The sequence below is a fragment of the Leucopleurus acutus genome (genome assembly GCF_964270905.1).
Source record: "Leucopleurus acutus genome assembly, chromosome: 6".
NCBI classification, from domain to species: domain Eukaryota; kingdom Metazoa; phylum Chordata; class Mammalia; order Artiodactyla; family Delphinidae; genus Leucopleurus; species Leucopleurus acutus.
The window spans coordinates 111,883,515-111,903,209 of NC_139149.1; the positions used below are offsets into that span (position 1 = coordinate 111,883,515).

Below are 19,695 nucleotides of genomic sequence, written 5' to 3' on the forward strand. Positions count from 1 at the left end.
AACCTCATCACCACTCCTGAAAGCCTCTCTGCCCCTTCCTGCCCAGCCCCCAAGGGTAACCTCTGACTTCTAACACCATGGACTAGCTTTGTCTGTTTTGGTCCTTTGTGTAAATGGAATGGTTCAGAATGTTCTCTCTTGTAAGAACATGTGACATTAGGCCTGGAGACCCATCCATGCTGTTCCATTGACATTAGGCCCAGGAGACCCTGTGACATTAGGCCCAGGAGACCCTGTGACATTAGGCCCAGGAGACCCATCCACGCTGTTCCACGTTGTGTGGACCGTTTGGCCTCTTGGCTCTGTGGTTCTCATGACGCAGCGGCCTCATGAGCGGAGAGTTACATGCAGATTCCTGGGTCCCACCCTGGAGTTTCTGATGCAGGAGGCCCGGGGCCAAGAATCTGTGTTTCCAACAAGTTCTCAGCTGCTGCGGCTGCTGGTGTGGGGACCACACCCTGAGAACCACCCCTTTCATCTGGCAAGTCCCCTTTCCCCTGGAAAAGGACATTATTGCTGCCTCCGGAAGTCGTTGAGGGGCGACACGGACCCGCAGGCCTGGGGGCGGGACAGGGTGGAGGCCGGAGCTGGTGTCCTGAGCTGTTGCCAGTGGTCATCCGGGGCGGGAGAGAAGATGCAGCTCCTCCGCTGTCCTGTTCCCGACAGGGGCTGCTGTGGTTGATGACTCTTGGTTTTTGAGCTGGACACGCTTGAGCCAGGGCCTCCTGGCTCCTTCAGGAGTGGGTGGAATGCAGTGGAGATCTCCAGACCATAAGCTGGTCCCACACTGGCCAGAGGCCCCAGCGTCCGGCCGCACACAGCACCAATCAGCTCCTTCCCTGCCCCACTCGTGCTACTGTCGCGGACTGGACACCAGGCCTCCCCAGGCCTCAGAGGGGCCTTAGGTGTGGGCTCTCCTTCCTCCAATGTCTGGCATCCTCCCCGCTGGAGACGCCAGTGGACGAGGGTCCTAGGGCCCTGCCTCCCTCCCTCTTAACTGGTCACATGCACTCCTGTCTCAGCGTCGTCCCTGACCTTCTCTTCTCCTGCTGACCCGTCTCTTGGGATCTCAGCCTCCTCCGGGGCCTTAACCGCTGTTCCTCCCAGAGGCAGCCATGTCTGATGGCCCAAGGCTTTGCCTAGAATCACTGTGGGGCCACCCACATGTGGACGCCACGCAATCAACACGCGGACCCCACGCGGACCCACACACGGACGCCATGCAGACCCCACGTGGACCCCACGCGGAGCAACATGCGGACCCACACTGTGGACCCCACACGGAGCAAAACGCGGACCCACACTCGGACCCACACGCGGACCCCATGCGGGCGCCACGCAGACCCAACACAGGCCGCAAGTCCTTCCCTCTGTTTGGGAGCGGCTGTGCTAACAGGAAAGAAAGAGACTCCTGGTCACCCGCAGCCGCCGCCCCACCCAGGTCTCCGACGAGGACAGGACTCAGGCTTGAAGTGCTGAGGAGGACAGCGGCGACCTGGGCCGGGAGGTGGTGACTGAGACAAAGCCCACGGAGGGGAAATGCCCTGGGCTGCAGACGCCGTGCCCTTGCTTCCCAGAGCGGGTCAAGCACTTTCCCTTTAACTCATTTGATCCTCACACAACCCTGGGGAGGGAAGGTACTATTATCAGTCACATGTTAGAGACTCATGTTAGGATTCTGAAGCTCAGAGAAACTTAGTAACTTGCCCAAGGTCACACAGCTGGTAAGTGGCTGAGGCAGGATTTGAACTCTGGTCTTGCAGGTCCCAGAACCCTGCCACTCCTAAGAGGAGAGGAATGAGCACAGGGGTGGGTGGAGAGACTGCCTTGGGAGGTGCAGCATGGAAGGAAGGAAGAAAGCAAAGACCAGGGGCAGAGAACACAGCAAGGGACAGAACCAGGAGCCAGGACAGACAAGCCCTGTTCTGTCTGAGGGTCAGGCCAGCAGGCTCCCTGGGGACTCACATCTGTTCAGCACCCTCTCCAGCCATGCTGTGTGGAGCCTTCATGGGGAGCCCTGGGCAGTCTGGAGGCAGAGGCTCAAACCAGTTACAGGGCTGTCCTCGCCTAAGTGGGTGGCCCACAGTTACCCATTTGCAGGCTTCTCAGTGAGTGGTGAGAGGGCGGGGTGGGTAGCCCCTTACCAGCTCACTTCTTGTGCACCCCAGCTAGTGATGGGTGGTCTCCTTCCTTCCTCCAATGTCTAAGGCTGAAGCCGCAGGGCCCCCGGGTGAAGAGCATGTCCAGGCAGGGCTCCAGGGATGGATCTCCCTGGGCCCTCGACACACCCTCGACCCTCAGCTCCCCGTCTGGAGGATGATGGTACACATCAGGCTCACATGGGCTTGAACTGGTCAGTCGTGTCCTGGGTGGGTTCTGTCAACTCACATGCCAAGCCCCCACCCTGTGCTGGGCTCCAGGTCATGAGACAGAGGTGGCCCCCTCTCGCTCAGGGCCCCAGAGAGCTGGCAGGAGGGAATTTCCTAACATCCTCCCTTCATCCCAAGCATGAGCGTGCCCCTCCTCTGTCTTCTCTTTCCTTCTGGAAGCGTCTCTCATTTGTGCAATGAGAGTGCAAAAGTTAAATTGGATTATGGTCCCTGGCCTCACATCAACACCCACAAACGATACTCCCAGGTATCACATCAACACCCACAAACGATACTCCCAGGCAGCTCTTTTTACTCTTTGCCACGAGATGAATGACCCACTTGTTTAAATTGTTTTTACATTTTGGTGTTAAAAAGACTTCAAGATTATAAAATGTATATAATGTTCAAACTTAAAAACCAGTATAGAGTTTGGAAAAACCAGATCTACAGTCCATGAGAGCCTTGGTTCTGTCCTGGTGAGTGGAATCTATGCCTTGTCTCCGGGAACTGGCTGGTGGCAGCTCCGGAGTGTCCTGTCCCCTTTGGGCACCACAGTGACAGCGGCTGCTCTCAGCTGGGTTGGGAGGAGAGGGCTCAACCTACTTTCTCCAGGTGAAATGAGAGCCAGCCGCTGCAGTGTTGTCCCGTTGTTAAGAGAACTTTCACCCAATTCATGGACGCTGGCCCTCTGTCACACGCCCCCGTCACCAGACAGGCTGTGAGCAATTGGAGAGAGTGACAAGGGCCACTCCTCCTGGGGTGAGCGGCCTCGGTCGGCCACCACCCTTGGCAAGCTCCCGCCCACCTGTGGGCCAAGGTCTGTGGACCAGCCAGAGGGAGGCGGGCCAGGGCACCCGAGCTCAGTGCAAAACAGACACTGCATAAAAGCGGGCGGTGTCCTCTCTGCAGCCAGACAGGGATCTTTATGTGTGGGAAGCTGCACTCTCTACACTGGGTCTTTGTTGAGTTCTAGCAGTAGGGCCGTTTGCACAGTGGAGCTGCCATGAACTCATCTATCGACCCAAATTCTGGAGGATTTATAAAAAGGCCTGCTAAAAATGACAAGACCAATACTGGTGTCTTAGTCAGCTAGGGCTGCCTTAACAAAATACCACAGTCTCAGAGCTTAAACAACAGAAATTTGTTTTCTGCCAGTTCTGGAAGCTGGAAGTCCAACATCAAGCATGGTCAGGTTCTGGGGTTCTGATGAGAGCCCTTTTCTTGGCCTGCAGATGGCCACCTTCCTGATATGTCCTCACATGGCCTTTCCTGGGCTGTGTATCAGGAAAGAGAGAGAGAGGAAGGAAGAGGGGGAGAGAGAAAACTGTGCTCTTCCTCTTCTTAGAAAGCTACTAATCCCATCAGAAGGGCCCCACCCTCATGACCTTATTAACCCTACTACCTCCCAAAGGCCTCATCTCCAAATGCCATTACCTTGCAGGTTTGGGCTTTAACGTATGAATTTTGGAGGGACGTGAATATTCAGTTCATAACAATTGGCAAAAGAATGAAGAGGGTACTTGCATCTCTGATTGGGAAAATCTCAGTCCCACCTGATTTCTCAGAATGGTTCTGGGGAACAGGTATTTGTACAGAAGGCAGCCATCCTTCCCTTCTCCTGCTCCAGAACCCCTTCCTATGGTGTTTGCTCCATCCTCAGCCCTGGAGGGGGAGGACCCTGAGTACCACTGACCCCAGCCTCCTGGCCATAGCTGACCAGAACAGAGTGGACCTTTGACCCTGGAGGAGTCAAGCCAGAGGCTGGGCTGACCCAGTCAGATTCCCTCTGCCAGAGATGAGAATCGAGATGGAGATCAGGCCAGTTAGCAGGGGCTCTGGGCTGGATGGCCATGGGGGTGGGGCAGGTATTTTGAATTGGCCACGACAGGCCATGTATATGTGTAGCAGGGGCAGCTGGTGTGGAGACACAGACACACAGAGGGAGGGAGAAATAGCTTTCCCACTTCCCATTCCTGGTTAGTCCTCAGCAAGCTGGGGTCTTTGTCTTCTTCTACAGTTCCTTGTATTTTTCCAATAAAATCTCTTAAAATTTTTTTCTTGCCGTAGATTGAAGGGGTTCTTGTGCACTTCTCTCCAGTCTTCCAAAGCTGGACTTCCCTATTTGTGTAGATTTAGGTTTTTACACTGATTTAGGACATGAGGTTGAACTGGTCAGCTGTGTCCTTGTGGGTAGCATCCACTCACAAGCTGAGCATGGCTGTGTTCCCCCTGTGCTTGGCCCCCGATCTTGAGACAGACGTGGTCTCCTTGCAGACTTGGGCCCCAAAGGGCCAAGAGGAGGGAATTTCCCGACATCCCTCATCAACCTAAAAGTGCCCTTCCTCTGGCTTCTCTTTCCCTATGGTACCTTCTGTCGCCTATGCAGTGCTAGAAGCATTCCAATGGCCTCTGCCCACCTCCTGGCGAGATCCTGTGGTTTCCCACAGCCCTGTAGGTGGCAGGGAGGCGATGAAGGCCCTGAGGAAGTTTTATCCAGGAGGTTAGGTAAACTGAGGCGCACGGAGGCCTGGGCTGTCAGGACCTGTTCGGATCAGGACCCGAAGAGTGTGCCTGAGCCTTCAAGGTGGGCAGAGAAGGGCGTAGGAATAGCCAAAGAGAGCAGAGGGCTGAAGGAGGTGGAAGGCGACAGAGCTGTGGTGGCAGCCGGAGCAGAGGGGCTGAGATTTCTGTGTCCATTTGGGTGAGTGAGTAATTCGAGGAGATATTTTAAAATACAAACAACGGTGACAGAGTCCTTGAGGGACTGTGATTTCTCTGAATTCTCTCTCATCCGAAATAGTCACGGGATTTGGATAAAGCTATACGGTCTCCTCTGCTCCTTCCAGGTGCACGGGGTTTAAACCAGGGGCTGGTTTTAGGAGGTGCAGCGGTCAAACAAGCAAAAAATGTATGGTTCTGTGTTTTATGTATTTTAGAAGAAATCCAATTGGCACATCAAAGCTGAGATTTCATAGGTATTAATGCTTAGGATGAAAATAAACAGCATTTAATGTAAAGCCAATCTAGACGATATTAATAGCACAGGTGGTACATGGATATGTTAAGAATTGTAAATGTGGAAAGTAAATGACTGACATTCCGGAGACACTGAGTTGAAATGACTTGGATGAACCAGACAACACAGTTCATTTCTCTCTGAACTGAAGCTTTCTTCCCTCCCTCTGTGCCCACGGTTCCTAAAATGGGGTCCACTCTGAATAGCAGCAGCAGCATCTGGGAGCTTCTCAGAAATGCAGATTCTTGGCCCCATCACACACCTACCAGAAGCCCCGGCGGGGGAGGGAGGTGCAGTGGGGGAGGAGGCAGTCAGGTTGTAACGAGCCCCCCAGGGGTTCTGATGAAGCCCTGCTCCACCTCAGGGAGTCTGGCAATCTGGAATCGTGTGCAGGAGTGTGTCTGCAGGGTCCGAGGCTTTCCTCAAGCCCACTGCTCTCGGCCATCCCATTTCTCTGGTACTTACTTGCCGTGTTCACGAATCCATGCATTTCAATCATAAATTACCCAAAGCTTGTCAGGTGGCCAGCAGGGCATACCCAGTGTGTACAGGACAGCTCCGGTGGATGTTTGGGGCCTCCCCACACCCGGGAGACACTGGAGGACCCAGCTGGGGGCTGCCCCCGACCACAGCAGCACTCTCTCCTATAGCCTGTATCCCTGTGTGTTTCTGGTCCTTCCTGAATCCATGCTCTCTCTCCTGTCGGCCTCTCCTTTCATCTCCTGGATGGGCTCTGGCCACAGCTTTCAGCGTAGCCTGATCCACAGGCTCCTGCCATCAGCCCTGCCTGGTACCAGCCCTGCCTCGCCTGCCTGGTCCTCCGAGCTCTATCCTCTAAGGCTCCTCCCTGGAGGGCTCAGCCCTATTCGTTCCTGGGGGCCCGAGAAGCCCGTCCACACGCAGCCCACCCCCACTGGAGTCCACAGAGACTTCCGTGCATCCGTTGACCCCTCCTCTGTCAGCAAATGCTTACTGAGCACCCACGTCGCACTCCTGGCCCTGGGGATGCAGAGATGCAGGGCTTGGCCCAGGGAGATGGATGGCCACCAGAGTACAATGAGCGCATGCCGAGTTGAGGTCTCTCTGGGCTGCAGTGGGCCAGCCCCACCCCAAGCCCCACCTGTGGGCTTCTTTGACCCCCCAGAACTTGGTACACACCATAGATGCTCAAGTCACATTTACCGAATATCGGAGGTGAGGCCCCAGGCTGGCTGTACTGCTCCAACTTGGCCACCGCTGTGTTTCTACACCCCACTTCCAACCTGCCCAAGTTTCTTTTGTTCCAACAGACCCAGGACTTAATATGTGTTGGCGTTTTCTGACTTCACCTGGGCCAGGGCAGACAGATGTCACCATCCATTTCACGGTCACCGTGCAAGACAGGCCAGCGAGCCAACTTGATTTCTCCAGCAGTAGCCCCTTTACTCTCTGCAGTGACAGGGCCTACCTTCTCGGGACCTCCAACCTCCCACCTCCCTCTGCCTCTGCCGGCCGTTGTCTCAAACATCAGAGAGGAACTCCCTACCATGCCCCGCTGCAGTCCTGCCTGCCCGGCCTTCTCCTCCTCTTTCTTCCTCGGACTCTGCATCCCCCCAGCTTCACCTTGCCGAGGACCGTCCCCTCCTACCCCCTTTCTGCCTGCACTTCCTCATCTCTCCTGGCACCGTCACATCTGAGCATCCGTGTGCAAACCCCCAAATTTCTCCTGTGCCTGCTTCCCTCCATCCTCCTCGAGTCTTGACTGAAGGCTGATCTAGGCAGGGATGTGCCCTTCAGCCCCTGGAAGCACCCTGTCCTCCAGCAACCAGGGCCCCCTTCTCCTTCTAGACGCTAGTGAAGGGTGCTCACCGGGATCACTAGGGCAGAAAAATGAGGCAATTTCCAGAAAGCCCAGGAAATGCCCAAACCTGGTCCTCTGAAATAAAACTAATTGCATCCCCCTGCTTACAACCCTTAAAGGGCTTTGGATAAAACCTGATTTCTTACCCCAGGCTCATCTCCCCTCCATCTCCGCTTCCCCCTCCCTCTCCCCTCACTGCTATGCTGTTCATGAGGCTGGACTTCACCGTGGTTTCCCTTCCTCAGTTCGCTCGGGGGTCTTTCTTTAGGGCTACACAGACCTTTGGCTGAAGCAAAGGCTTTCTCCCAGCCCCTTTCCCAGAGCCTGGAGTCACTCATTAAATGATTTTTATTGACCCCGCCCCCCAGGGCCTGGACCTTTATCCAAGCCGCAGTAGCTCTGCCTCCCCCCTGCCACCTTCTCCTGGGACTGGAGCTGCTGCTGCCTCTCACACGCAGCATCTCTCTGGCCAGCTCGCTTGCCTCTAGCTCCAGCTCCCACACCCAAGTGGACGGTCTCCTCCGGGCAGACCAGGGCCCATGAGGGTGAGGATGCAGGCTCAGGCCGACACCAGGTGGAAGAACTCCCAGACCCTCTCACCAAGATGGGAGTCATGGGCCAAGGATTGTCTTAGGGCCAGGTCACTCAGACCTCTGCCCCCAAATGAAGGGCTGGGAAATTTGTGACAGGTGACACCCTTCCCATTTGCTGCCCCATCATCCTCTCAGGGAGCTGGAAAGGGCTTCATTGGTTTCTCTCATTTTAAAGATGAGGAAGCCAAGAATCCACCAACAGACATGCTCAGGGGCATACAGATAAGGCATAGCTTTCCCCCTGGGTTCCCAAGCAGCTATCTGCGTGCAAAGCCTTCCTTCCTACTGGAAATGGCAGGTCAGGTGCACACGGGTCACCTTTTCCTGTTCCTTTGCCATGGCAGACATTGCTAATCAATCACAGAACTTGCCCTCTGTAAGCCTAGATTTGGCCTTGTCCTCAGTAGATTCTTTGGGCAGCTGATAGCATGGATCAGAGCCAACAAGTGATGGGTCCTGCCTGCCATTTCTGGACTACCAACCTGTAAGCTGGTCAGCTCTTCGACTGCCAGAGCCTCCCACTGGACTTCCTCATCCTCTCCTGAGGCTGATGGGTAAACCCTGTCAGTCTGGCCTGAACCTTCAAGCTTCCCCTCCCTCATCCCCATGCTGCTCCCTGAAGTGGTCAGTCCTGGGGCTCAGAGTATCCTGTGCTTATAGCAGGACAGCTCCTCTGATGTGTCCCCACGTGGGGGATGGAGTAAGGCAGCAGTGCCCATGAGGCTATCCCTACGCACCGTAGGCACAGCCCTGAGCACCAGCAGGAAGCAGGCACTCTGCCACGCACTTCCGTCCAGGTTTTTAGTTGCAAGGAAGTCTTTCCTGACCCCCTGGATTTTTCCTCCGAGGTTGGAATAACCATGTGCTTGCAGCACAACCCCTTCTCTGAAAGAACTAAACCCTAGAGGTGTCACAGAAAGACCTCTTTGGGCCTCAGCCTGCTTGGTATTGGGTAGAAACATGCTCTGGGCATGTTCAGACATTCAGGGGACAAAAGGTCTCAGACATAAATGCTGGAATTGACAGAGGGTTTCAACAAAACACAGACAACGGTGATCCTGCATTTGTCAGCCAAAGTTAAAAAATGTAGATCTGTGTAAACATGAACATTATATGAAGTTCATTGCAAACAATCTATATTACATATTATACTTTACTTTTGATAACATGGCTTTAGCAATTAAAAATTTTTCAAAAAGTCATCCATTGTTTCCAAACATGTCAAAGATATATTTAAGAAAACTCCAGTATCTCTTGGTGGTTTGATGAATAATGCCCACTTGCCCACCCCACACCAGAATGTTCATGTTCCAATACCTGAGACCTGTGAATCCGTTACCTTATATAGCAAAAGGGTCTTTGCAGATGTGGTTAAGAAAGTTGAGATGAGGAGGTTGTCCTGTATTAGCCAGGTGGGTCCAGTGTAATCACAAGGGTCTTTATAAGAGGGGTCAGAGAGATTTGAAGGCGCTGGCTTTGAAGAAGGAGGAAGAGGCCACAAGGCAAGGAATGTGGGCAGCCTCTAAAGATGGAAAAGGCTCCCCGGAGCCCCCGGAAGGAAAGCAGCCCAGCCCACAACTTGATTTTAGCCCAGTGAGGCCCGTTTTGGTTTTCTGTCTTCCAGAGCTGTAAGATGATAACACGTGTGTTGTTTTAAGCCACTAAGAGTATGGTCATTTGTTGTAGCAGCAGTAGAAAGCTAATATACTCTTCTTACAGATGGTTCACCCACTATTGATTTCCTCAAATTCCTTTCACACCAGCATCTACTAAACCAGTTTTTAAAAATTTTGGAGCATAGGAACATCATACTAAATGGAGAAAAGCTGAAAGCCTTTCCCCTAAGTTCAGGAACGAGACGAGGATGCCTACTCTCACCACTTTTATTCAATATAGTATTGAAACAGCATGAAGAACATTGACCATCTTAAACTGGTTTTGCTCCCTTGAAACAGGTTGCATAACCCCTGGAGTTATTTTACAGAGACAGGGTTCCTTGCACATGTGCAAGACAGGAACCCATGTCTCCAGGATGACCCCAGAAACAAGAATCTTCGGTCTACGGAAAGCAAAGAATAGAAATATTGCCACCAGAACTCTTTACGAAACGAGAAGTCCTTCAATAAGGAAAATCTGGCTTCCAGCAGCATGAGTAGCTTATATGGACTGATTTCAGACTAGCCAATGAGCTTCCAAATTTGAAATCCCCTAACTTAAATTTTACCCCAAACCCTGGACTGGGGAGAGAGATTTGAGACCTGCCTCCTGTCTCCTTACAGGGACACCTCGCAATAAAGCTCTTTTCTCAAACGCTGGTGTCATAGCATTGGCTTCTGTGCGCGTGGGGCAGCGAGCCCTTGCTTGACAACAGTATTGGGAGTCCCAGCCACAGGAATCAGACGAGAAAAAGAAACAAAAGGAATCCAAATTGGAAAGGAAGAAGTAAAACTATCACTGTTTGCAGATGACATGATACTATACACAGAAAATCCTAAAGACACCACCAAAAAAACCCTACTAGAACTCATCAATGAATTTGGTTAAGTTGCAGGATTCAAAATTAATATACAGAAATCTACTGCCTTTGTATACACAGCAAACTATCGGAGAAATTAAGAAGACAATCCCATTTACAATTGCATCAAAGTTCTTAGGGATAAATCTAACTAAGGAGGTAAAAGACCTGTACTTGGAAAACTATAAGACATTGGTGAAAGAAATTGAAGATGACACAAACAGATGCAAAGATAATACTGTGTTCATGGACTGGAAGAATTAATATTGTTAAAATGACCATGCTACCCAAGGCAAGCTACAGATTCAATGCAATCTCTATCAAAATACCAGCCACATTTTTCACAGAACTAAAACAAATAATTCTAAAATTTGCATGGAAACACAAAACACCCTGAATAGCCAAAACAATCTTGATAAGGAAAAACAAAGCTGGAGCTATCACACTCTCTGATTTCAAACTATAATAAAAGCTGCAGTAGTGAAAACAGTATAGTACTGGCAAAAAAAACAGACATAAATCAATGGAACAGAATGGAGAGCCCAGAAATGAACCCACGTGTGTATGGGCAATTAATCTACAACAAAGGAGGCAAGAATATACAATGGGGAAAAGACAGCCTCTTCAATAAGTGGTTTTGGAAAAACTGGACAGCTACATGCAAAAGAATCAAATTGGACTACTCTCTCATACCACACACAAAAATAAATTCCAAATGGATTAAAGACTTAAATCTAAGACCTGAAACCATAAAACTTCTAGAAGAAATCATAGGCAGTAAGTCCTTTGACATTGGTCTTAATAATATATATATATATATAGGATATGTCTCCTCAGGCAAGGGAAACAAAAGCAAAAATAAACAAATGGGACTACGTCAAACTAAAAAGCTTTTGCACAGTGAAGGAAACTATCAACAACACGAAAAGGCCACCTACTGAGTGGGAGAAGATATGTGCAAATGATATATCCTATAAGGGGTTAATATACAAAATATGCAAAGAATTCACACAACTCAACATCAAAAAAACAAACAACCTGATTAAAAAATGGGCAGATGATCTGAACAGACATTTGTCCAAAGAAGACATACAGATGGCCAACGACACATGAAAAGATGCTCAACATCACTAACCATTAGGGAAAGGCAAATCAAAACCACAATGAGGGCTTTCCTGGCGGCGCAGTGGTTGAGAGTCCGCCTGCCGATGCAGGGGACACGGGTTCGTGCCCCGGTCCGGGAAGATCCCACACGCCGCGGAGCGGCTGGGCCCGTGAGCCATGGCCGCTGAGCCTGCGCGTCCGGAGCCTGTGCTCCGCAACGGGAGAGGCCACAACAGTGAGAGGCCCGCGTACCGCAAGAAACAAACAAAACAAAACAAACAAAAAAAAGCACAATGAGACACCACCTGTCAGAATAGCTATCATCAAAAAGACAACGAATAATAAGTGATGGCAAGGATGTGGAGAAAAGGGAACCCTTGTGCACTGTTGGTGGGATTGTAAATGGGTGCGACCACTATGGAAGACAGTATGGTGTTTCCTCAGAAAATTAAAAATAGAACTCTGTACAATCCAGCAATTCCACTCCTGGGTATTTATCTGAAGAAAATGAAAACACTAATCCTAATATGCACCCCTATGTTTATGGAAGCAACATAAGTGCCCATCAACAGACGAATGGATAAAGAATATGTGGCATAAATAGACACACACACACACACACACACACACACACACACACACACGGAATATTACTCAGCCATAAAAATGAATGAAATCTTGCCATTTGCGACAACATGGATGGGCCTAGAGGTTTTTATTATGCTAAGTGAAATAAGTCAAACAGAGAAAGAACAGTAATTCATGATTTCACTTATACATGGAATCTATGAAACAAAACAAATGAACAAACATAACAAAACAGAAACGGGGTTATAGATACAGAGAGCAAACAGGTGGTTGCCAGAGTGTAGGAGGGTAGGGGAGGAAAGAAATAGGCCAGGGAGATTAGAGGTCCAAACTTCCAGCTGCAAAATAAATGAGTCATGGGTGTGAAATGTACAGTATGGGGAACACAGCCAATAACTATATAATACCTTTGTATGATGGCATATTGTAATGAGACTTACCATGGCCATCATGTGGAAATGTACAGAAATGTCAAATTATGTCGTGTAACAGGAAGTAACATAGTATTGTAGCCCAATTATACTTCAAAAACAAACGAACTCATAGAAAAAGAGATCAGATTTGTGGTTACCAGAAGCAGGGGATATGGAAAGGGGGAATTGGACGAGGGCACTGAAAAGGCACAAACTTCCAGTTATGTTATAAGGTGTAACATACAACATGATAAATATGACACTGCTGCGTGTTATCTATGAAAGTTGTTAAAAGCATAAACCCTAAGAGTCCTCATCACAAAGGAAACTATTTTTTATTCCATTTCTTTAATTCTGTATCTATATGAGATGATGGGTGATCACTAAACTTATTGTGGTAAACGTTTCACGATTTAAGTAAGTCAAATCACTATGCTGTCCACCTTAAAGTTACAGCGTGCTGCCTGTCAGTTACATCTCAATGAAACTGGAAGGAAACAATGTTGGAGCATTAGGTTTTTGCCAGAAACAATGCCTTCGCTTACCAGGAAATATTTACTGAAGGAAAATAATCATCGAATCCAATGTGCTGACTCCTCGAGGGAAACATTGCTGGGTGTGTGGTCTTCTCAGCTGACCACAGGCAGACGTGAGCGGTGCCGCGGAGGAATGGGGTTCCTCAGAGATGGACAAGCTCAGAGCCCTTGAGGCAGATTGGGCCAACTCTTCAAAGGATGCCTGCTCTCTTTACGTTTGAGGGTCCTTGTGTACACACTAGTATTTTGTGCTCAATTCTCTGACTGTGTGAACTAATAAATTCTCTCCCTGCTGCTTTTATTTTTTTATTTTTATTTTTTTTTGCGGTACGCGGACCTTTCACTGTTGTGGCTTCTCCCGTTGCGGAGCACAGGCTCCGGACGCGCAGGCTCAGCGGCCATGGCTCACGGGCCCAGCCGCTCCGCGGCATGTGGGATCTTCCCGGACCGGGGCACGAACCCGTGTCCCCTGCATCGGCAGGCGGACTCTCAACCACTGCGCCACCAGGGAAGCCCTCTCCCTGCTACTTTTATTTATTTATTTTCGGCTGCACCGCATGGTTTGTGGGATCTTAGTTCCCCGACCAGGGATTGAATCTGGGCCCTCAGCAGTGAAAGTACCAAGTCCTAACCACTGGACCGCCAGGGTACTCCCTCTCCCTGCTACTTAAAGTCAACTTCTATATTGGAAAAAAAAAAAAAAGGTCTATTTTCTTCCTCAAGACCTATTGGGATAGTAGTAATGAGAGCCACATTCTACTCATTGGGTAGTTCATCTTCAATTCATTCATCATCTCATTGAACACTCAGGGCGAGGCTATACGATCATTACTGTCCTTGTGCCATGTCCTCCATGTTCACAGTAGAGAACGTGGAGGTTCAGAGAAGTTAACTGACTCAGCCAAGGTCACACAGCCAGCAGGTGGTGGAGGCAGCCTGGCTCTGGCAAAGTGATAGACACTGACCCAGGCTGGGCCTCTGTTACACAAGTACCACCTTGGCCTCTACAGCCTGTGGCCACTGTTAAAAGATGCTGCATACCCACCCAGCCTACTTTATTCTGACAATTTCTGTGATATTTCACCAATGGATACACAAATCGGCTATAATAATGTTTTTCCAAGCATAGCTTAGGTGGATCTGTTTATCTTTGATTGAGCAACAAGATGGCTTCATTTTGACCCCAAGCTGGAATCCCTCCCTGTCTTACCCTTGACCCGGAACCCACATTAGCCGACTGCGAGTGACTTTGATCTTGACTCTGAATCAGTGCCAAAGAAGGCAGAAAACTGCAGAAAGTTAGTTCTAGGTGACTGCTCTGATATTTCAGGCACCAGGAAAAACTGTCCATGTGCCAGAGGCCTTTTTAATCCAGAAACAAAGAACCTTAAAATCATTTTTTTTTTCTTGCGGTACGCGGGCCTCTCACTGTTGTGGCCTCTCCCGTTGCGGAGCACAGGCTCCGGACGCGCAGGCTCAGCGGCCATGGCTCACGGGCCCAGCCGCTCCGTGACATGTGGGATCTTCCCGGACAGGGGCACGAACCCACGTCCCCTGCATCAGCAGACAGACTCTCAACCACTGCACCACCAGGGAAGCCCCTAAAATCATTTTTAAGTTCAACGCTAATTTCCTAAAAAGGAACTTGGCAGAAAGGAGGGCTTTCCTCCAGTGTTCAAGAATCCACAAAGGAATGTCGTTGTCACTCAGATGAGAGCAAAAATATCTTTATAGATGTGCTCACTTTCATGAACAGATTTACACCTAGAGGGCATCATGTAAAGCCCATTATGCCAAGGTTTTATAAATTTAAAATACTTGGAAGCTTTTTGTCCCATTAGTGGGGTTTAATGCGAATCTGTTTTGGCTCAAGAACGCCAAATGAATCAGCCTGTGAGTAGGAAATTGGATTTTCTGAATCTACTTATTTGGACAGCAGTAAAGGGGCAGAGGCAGCTGAGGGGCTCGGAATGAAGGTGGGGAGCTTGGGAGAGGGGCAGGGGCTCTGTCCATCTTATCACATCTTATCATGGTATTTGCGGCACCCTTGCCCTGCTGGTCCAAGGCAAGGGTGCCACAGATACCGACCGGCTGGATGAGGTGTTCTCTGAGGAGACCGTCTGCAAGGAGCACACTGCCGTGGTGGATAGAAACACGGAGATAAGCAGGTCATACAGACTAGCCCGTGGGGTTGCGCAATGCTCCCCGAGTCAGCCACCCGAGACCAACCCTTGCCACTTCCGGACAGAGCCTGGGGGTCAAGGTCCTTAGATCCAGCTTGCATGCCTTCCTCATCCCTGCTGGTCCCTGCCCCAGTGGCTCCCAAGCATCTCTGAGCCTTTTAAGGCATGGTCCAAGCTCTTGTCTATTGGAGAGTCTGTGTTTTGAAGGGTTTATTTCTGATAGGAAACATAGTCATTAAATAATAATGCATCAATGTCCCATTCTAAACTCCTCAAAGACCTGGATAATTGATGGTCAGAGCTCCTAACTGTAGGAGACACCATTGCTGGGGCACAAACCTCCTGCCAAAAGTGAAGGTGATGGAGGCAAAGCCAGCTGGTGCTGGAGTGTGGAAGTGAGGCATGGGTGCCCCCTGAGGCATGCTGGCCATGTGGAACCCTGCTGTGATCTCTGGGGACCTTTGGGGTCCAGGCCACATGGGTTGGGGCCACCTCACCACCACCTTCCCTCTGCTCTAGCAAACCTGTCCCATCAGCATCCTTTAAACAGGCCTCCTGCTTCCCCAGGTCCTTGCCTCTGCTTCCGCCATCACCAGGCCCTGTGGGGCTCCTGTTTCACCTTGTTGAAACCCTGCTGTCCTTTCCCTGGGAATGTGCTCTCTGTAAAAGAGTGCTATTTAAAGAATTTGCAACATTCAATTGGGGTTAAGTGTGAAAAAATTAGTACCTTATTTTCCAAGTTAGGGAGACTTACTTCATAATACATAAAACTCTACTCATCAGCTCTTCTCCTCTTGTAAAATAATTAAGAAGTGATGTTAGGTTGTTTAGTGATGCTCAGTTCAAAGGCCACCTCCTCCATGCAGGCCTTCCTGATATCCCTCTGATGATCCTCATTTTTTTTCCATTCCAAAGGTGAGGCCAATTAAGGTAGACACCTTACCTGCCCCAGGTCCTCGGGGATTATTTGTTGAAAGAACAAAGGAAGGACTTTTGTCTTTCTCTGGGGATGCTTGGGTAACCTTAGAGCAGCAGTGCTGACACCTACTTAGGGTGGCAGTGGGCTCACGGACATGGGGAAAGGACCCGTCCCGGCAGATGGGCTGTCTGATGCAGGACTGGCGGGCTCGCTAACTGCTGAGACAAACAGTGGCTACAGCGTCCACGGTGGAGCAAGCAGGGCGAGGCAGCTAGATCTGGCCTCCTCCTCTGAGCCTCTGGGCTGGTTCGTCCACTAGTGTAAGCTTCCTGGGCTACCCTTGCAGAGGTCAGAGAGGTCTACGGGCAAGTTCTTAAAGCAGTGGTCTTCCTCCATCTCTGGTCACTGTCATTAGCGTGACCCCCTGCCTTTCCTGTGGGGAGCCCTTCCAAGAGAGGGTTTTCAAGACAATTTGGACTCCAGGAAGGGGTGGAATTGAGGGTGGCATCAAGGAAGATGGTCTGTTGTTTGTTTTCGCGGACCAGAAAGCTTGAGACACCCCTGGAGACCCCGATTTCTACTGCTGCAGGGTTAAACAATGCCAAGGGCAGCCAGGACAGGAGTGAAAAGGGAAGAGAAAATTTGAGTGCAAAAGCGGAGAGGGAGAAGGGGAGGGGAGGACAAAGGTGTGATGGGGGGGCGGAGGCGTTGGGACATTCCCACCAGCCGTGTTACTGTGTTAACATAAGCAGTTTTCCAATTACCATTGTCAGAACTTGGCAGAACTGTCAGAAGTATAGGAATCTGCAAGTCCCAGTGCTGTTTAGCCAGGGACTGTGTGAACATCCCAAATTTTATTTTATTTTATTAATTTTTTGTTTTGCTAGTGCAACTGATACAATAGATCTTTTCTAAAAATTGAAGTATAGTTGATTTACAATGTTGTGTTAGTTTCGGGTATACAGCAAAGTGATTCAGTTAAACATACATTTCTTTTTTCAGATTCTTTTCCCTTATAGGTTATTATAAAATATTGAGTATAGTTCCCTGTGCTATACAGTAGGTCCTTGTTGGTTATCCGTTTTAAATATAGTAGTTATATATATAACTACTAATATATGTTAATCCCAAGCTCCTAATTTATCCCTCCCCCTCTTCCCCTTTGGTAATCATAAGTTTGTTTCCTATGTCTGTGCATCTATTTCTGTTTTGTATATACGTTCATTTATATCATTTTTTTTTAAGATTCCACATATAAGTGATATCATATGATAATTGTCTTTCTGTCTGGCTTACTTCACAAGTATGACAATCTCATGATCCATCCATATTGCTGCAAATGAACAAACATTAAATCAAGGTCGAAAAGAACAACCTACCTTTGCCACATCCAAGAAAACTGTGTCCCCAGACATTTGTATCGCACCAGGCTTTGGCTTGAGGCCAGATGGCAGTGCAAGTCCAGAAGGTTGAGAGGGTGACGCCCTCTGAGACGGGACCCAGAGCAGCAGTGCAGTGGGCTGTCACTTCACCACTGTGACTTCCGTTCCCCAGGGGTGCTTCCTGACCCTGAGATTTGAGCCACGGGCACCTAGTAATCTCAGTTTGTTTAGCACTTCACAGTTTACGTGTACATTTATTTTTTAGGGCTGGAGCCATAGGCGTGTGGCCTGTGCAGTCACACAGGGCCCTGCCCTGAGAAGGACCCCTCACTTAGTTTAACGCTCTGCTGCTGCAGTTCTTAATAATTCTAAAATTCTTCATTCTTGAAATTCTTAATAATTTTTGAACAAGGGGCCTTATTCATTTTGCATGGGGCCCTGCAACTTCTGTAGCCAGTCCTGTTCATTATCTCACTTGCTCCTGGAGCCTTCACGGGAGAGGAGCCTGGAAGGAATCATTACCCCAATTCACAGATGGTGAAACTGAGTCCCGGAGGGGAGAGTGATGAAGCTAAGATGAGTGAGATCCAGGGCTGTTTCCTCTCCTGAATCTCTTTCTCAGTGAAGGGGGGAGTGGGGTTGCCTCTCCCTTCACACACCTACCTGGGGTCTTCCCTACGCGGCCCGGGCCACACCTTGGACCATTATCTCGTTTCATCTCATTTCATTAAAAAAATACTAAAACCATTTGCTCACCTGTCAGTGAAGAGCTCCTGGGGGTTGGAGACCCCTGGAGGGCTCTCGCTGTCCTGTCCTGTGTCCTGTTGGGGTCCTCAGAGCAGGCCGGTGTGCTTGGAAGCCCTCTTTTCCATTCCAGAGACCTGCAGCCAGAGGCTTCGTCCTCTCCTGGAAAAGGCTCCCTGGGAAACATTCCTGACCTTCAGACCCGCCTGGCTCAGCGCTGGCCCCGTGCCCGTGACAGTCACTTCCTGGCTGGGTGTTTAGCTTCCTGGATCCCATGGGCCCAGCCAGGGTGGTGGCTGCACACCTGGCCCAGAGGCCATGCAGGAGGAAAAGCGCTGCTCAGAGCGAAGGTGCAGGGTAAGCCCGGCGGCCCCTTGAGACTTGGAAAGGGCTTGTGGTCCTCTAGGGTTCCATTCACTTCTTGCACATGACATCGTGACTCAGCTCCATCCCTTCCAGGTATGGGACACTTGCTGCTTTGTGAGGGAACTTGCTCCATTACTACTACTGTTGTGGTTGTTGTTGTTGCTAATAGCTACCTTCTATTCAGTGACAGGTCCTGGGCTAAGTACTTTCCATAATCGTTTTATGTAATCCTTGTGCTATCTCTATGAGCAGAGAATCATGCCCATTTTAAAGACATAGAAACAGAGGCTCATAGAAGTTGATCATCTTGCCCAAAGCCACACAGCTAGTAAGTTGGGAATCTAGGATTCAAACCCTATCTAATCAGTACCAAAACCTGGGCTCTTAACCACTACCGTCATTTGTCAAGTTTAATTGCCAGGATGTCCATTTTTATATTAAACTCATATCAGCCACTGTATTAGCTATCTGTTGCTGGCAACAAACTAACCTAAGATGTAGTGGCTTGAAGCAACACACATTTGCTATCTCATAGTTTCTGTGGGTCAGGAATATGGGCTTAGATGATATCTGCTCAGGGTCCCTCACAGGCTGCGCTCCAGGTGCCAGTGGGATGGGGATCATTTCTCAAAGCTCCACTAGGGAAGGATCTCCCTCCACGTTCACGAGCTTGCTGGCAGCACTCACTTCCTTGTGGACTCTTGGACTGAGGCCCTCAGCTCCTCACTGACTGTTGACCTGAGGCCCCACAAAGGCCTCTTCACTGAGGTAGCTTGTCACCAAGGTGCGCAACAGAGATTCCGGGAAGGTGGAAGTCAACGGCTTTTGTGGTCTCCTCACAGAAGTAACATCCCTTCCCCTTTGCTATATTCTACTCGTTGGCAGGAAGTCATCAGGTACAGCCTATACTCAGAGGTAGGGGATTACACAGAGGCATGAATCCTAGGACACGGGGATCGCTGAGGGCCAGCTTTGAAAGCTGTCTACCACAGCCCTCTGATTGCCATGAAAATATGGTTTCAGTTTTGCCTCTGAAAGCCAGATAGACTTGGTTTCTCATCCGTCCATCCATCCATCCATCCACCCACCCACCCATCCACTCACCCATCCACCCACCCGTCCTT

At 49.8% G+C, this 19,695-nt stretch overlaps 1 protein-coding gene across 1 annotated transcript in view; it reads right to left on the reverse strand.

Moving 5' to 3' along the window:
• Positions 1 to 18,328, reverse strand: part of NGEF (neuronal guanine nucleotide exchange factor) — a 113,144-nt gene extending 94,816 nt beyond the window's left edge. The window contains exon 1 of the mRNA XM_082841217.1: positions 18,218 to 18,328. The gene's annotated coding sequence lies outside the window, so the exon portion shown is untranslated. The remainder of the gene's footprint in view (positions 1 to 18,217) is intronic.
• Positions 18,329 to 19,695: the final 1,367 nt, after the last annotated feature.